The sequence below is a fragment of the Tupaia chinensis genome, unplaced genomic scaffold (genome assembly GCF_000334495.1).
Source record: "Tupaia chinensis unplaced genomic scaffold, TupChi_1.0 Scaffold000250_1, whole genome shotgun sequence".
NCBI lineage: Eukaryota > Metazoa > Chordata > Mammalia > Scandentia > Tupaiidae > Tupaia > Tupaia belangeri.
In genome coordinates, this window is record NW_006159730.1 from 2,004,947 (window position 1) to 2,008,579 (window position 3,633).

A 3,633-nucleotide genomic window follows, 5' to 3' on the forward strand; every position below is an offset into this window, starting at 1 on the left:
GGAGAGGCTGAGGCAGTTTTGCTAGTGCTGGGAAGGGGCTGCAAATACTAAGTAACATTAACAGCAAGGTTTGACTACCCAGGCCATAATAAATCAATTGCTTACAGGCTCATCAAAATCCTATCACTGAGTGGCAAGTGACAAGATACATCTGGTGGGAAGCTTTATTTATAGTGGCGAGTTGTACAGCTGCATATGGTGACAGGCACAGTCAGAATCCAACACTTATTTTAGTTCATCTGTGACTTTTTCGTTATTTTATTTACCACTTCCATCGCACTTCTTTCCTGCACTGTGCACTTCTCTCAGTTTGGCAAGCCCACAAACTAACTCTAGGAAAAATGAGTAAAAAACAAATGTTGCTGGAAAGCTTCTTTGAAAAGGGGGAGAGACCCAGTGATGAAACAATGGGAGACAGTAAGACTGCCTCCCCCCCCAAAAGCTGCATTTAAAATACCACGACTCCTAAATTACAGATTCATTTTAACAGGTGATTCACAGTTCTGAACTGTTTTATATAAGAGGAGCCGAATGATTACCCAACAAAGCCACAAAACATTTAAAACTGCTTCACCAAATGGAGACCAAGAACTCTGCATTAAAAGACAAGTCTGTGGGGGACCAGCAGGTGGGGTAGTGGTTAAGGCGCTGGACATTCCCACATGACTGACCACGGTTCGAGTCCAGGACCTGGTGGCTTTCTTTCTCACTTCTTCCCCCCTCTCTCTCTGGTCAAATTAAAATAAATGAATGAATAAATAAATAATTCTCTCTAAAAAAGACAAGCGTGTGGAGTGTTTTTTTTTTTTTTTTTCTTTTTTTGGAGAGGTTTTTGCTATAGGGCACGTATGCTCGCCAGAAAGAGACAGATAGAAAGCGAGAAATCACCCCCGTGAGGGGATGGCCATGCGGTAATCCCTCCTCCTCTTGGGATCTTGGGCATGCACGCACATACGCCTGGCGTGAGTTTAAGCCACCGGGTCCAGGACTCGAACCGTGGTCGACTATGTGGGAGTCCAGTGACATAGCCATTACGCTAACTGCTGGTCCCTGTGGAGTTTTTTTAAAAAGAAAAAAACACATAAACACAATGAACAGAAGCAATTACTGAAGGCTATCACTTCATCAAATGTGTCTGCACTAATAGCATTATTCTCAGTAGCTAACCACATTGCTAAAATAAGAAACCATTTTACTATTTGATGAAGAGTTGATCCTGCCTGCTGCTAGGGACATTTGTTTATAAAAGGCTACAGTGCAAAAGGTGGCACATGTTCCTCTCTTGGCTAGCACCATAACTAGACAAACTGATGAAATAGCAGAGACTATTGAGGCACAATTGCTAGAGAGGATTAATGAGTCACCGCAGTCTACAATCCAGACTGACAAATCTACTGATGTTGCAAGAAGATGTGCATGAGGATATGTTACATGAACTTTTGTTGCCAAACAACACCACAGTTATAGAACTATTCAAGTCTTCAAATGGTTATGTATCAGAAAAACTCAACTGGTCATTTTGTGTCGACATATGCACATGACTGGATGGATGGCTTTTTGGTTTCACTAACTGGGTCAAAGAAGTTGTTTCTGAATGTGAGTCTAAGCACATGAGCTCACAGAGAAATGCTGACTAGTTGAGAAATGTCACCTGAACTTAACAATGTTTTGCAGGATATGACTGAAATTATCACAAACTATATGCCCTGAACTCATGAATACAGAATTTTGTGAGGAGATGAACATAGTGCACACATATCCATTCTCTTTCTCTCTTAGTTTTCCTCTAGGGTGCATGCAATCACCAAAGAGACAGAGAGGAAGGGAACGTGAGACAACACCTCTGGCACAATCCCTTCTCCATTTTCTTCTCAGGACTTTGGGCACACGTGCACATACACATGCACCTGGCATGTTTTCTAGCAACCAGGTCTGGGGCTTGAACCATGGTCAGCCATGTGGACTCCAGGTGCCTTAACCTCCATGCCACCTGCTGGCTCACATAAGTCTTATTTTATACACAAATGAGATGGTGTTCTAAAAGTAGAGAAGAGTTGGGGCCAGTGGTGTGATGGTTAATGTGCTGGACTCCCACAAGGCTGACTGCGCTCTGAACCCTGGACCTGGCAGCTTGCTTCCTCACTTTTTCTCTTTCTCTCTCATCAAATTAAAAAAAAAAAAAAAAAAGAATCAAGAGTTTTCAGTGAGGAGACCTGCTCCAGAGATTTACTGTTCTAAAGGAAGTACACAGACTACTAAAAAAAAATTGTTCAATTAAAGACTTAAGACATAATACTGACATCTACTGGCACTAACCTATATGTTTTACGTATGCTTAAAAAAAAAACCTTAAAACTTAAAGTAATAGGTGTTATTCTTTTTTTTTTTGAGAGATTTTCACTGTAAGGGCGCGTGCGCTCGCCAGACAGACAGAGAGAGACATAGAGACAGAAAGCGAGAAATCACCCCCCAGAGGGGATGGTCACGCCGCAATCCCTTCTCCTCCATTCTCCTCTCGGGATCTTGGGCACGCACGCACACGCGCCCGGCATGAGTTTTAAGCCACCGGGTCCGGGACACGAACCGCGGTCGACTACGTGGGAGTCCAGCGACATAGCCATTACGCTAACTGCTGGTTCCCTTGATGTTAATTTCAGTGAATTTTTCTACCTTCTCAGAATAGCACCTATTACTGGGAACCAGCAGTTAGCGTAATGGCTATGTCTCTGGACTCCCATGTAGTCGACCATGCTTCACGTCCCGGACCCGGTGGCTTAAAACTCACGCCGGGCGCGTGTGCATGGTGAGTACCTTAGATCCCGAGAGGAGAATGGAAGAGAAGGGATTGCGGCGTGACCATCCCCCCTGGGGGGTGATTTCTCACTTTCTGTCTCTATGTCTGTCTCTGTCTGTCTGGCGAGCGCACGCGCCCTACAGTGAAAATCTCTCCAAAAAAAAAAAAAAAATTAACATCAAGACTATTAATTTCATTTAAAGCCTAATATGTATAATAACAATACTAGTTGTCTATTATGTTTTTATTTTATTATTTTTTAAACTTTTTTTATTCAAGATAGGGCACATGCACGCATACTTGAGCGTTAAAGAGAGAGGGAAACACTCTCCACGGGAACTGGTCATACCATGATCTCCTTTCTTTGGTCCTCCATCCTGTCAAGATATTGTGTACTCTTTCATGTGCCCAGTGGATTTCAGGCTGACTGGGCCAGAGAGTCAAACCATGACCACGTCAGTTACGGTGTCTCTTGAGCAAGACATTACCGCTGTGTCACAGAGTTGGCCCACGTTATACCTTTTTTTGTTATACCTTTTGGACTAATTTTTTGGGGGATGGGAAGAGAGATGTTTTGCCATAGGGTGCATGTGCTCACTAAAGGGAGACAGAAAGAGAGAAGTGAGAAGTAGTCACCCTCCAGGGGGGACAGCCATGCCGCAATCCCTTCTCCCATTTTCCTCTCAGGATTCTGGACACGCACCCATATGTGCCCAATGTGATTTTCAAGAAACCAAGTCTGGGACTCAAAACCATGGTTGGTCAGGTGGGAATCGAGCACCTTAAACACCACCCCTCCTATTGGCCCAATTTTTTTTTTTTTTTTTTCTTAAATAGGG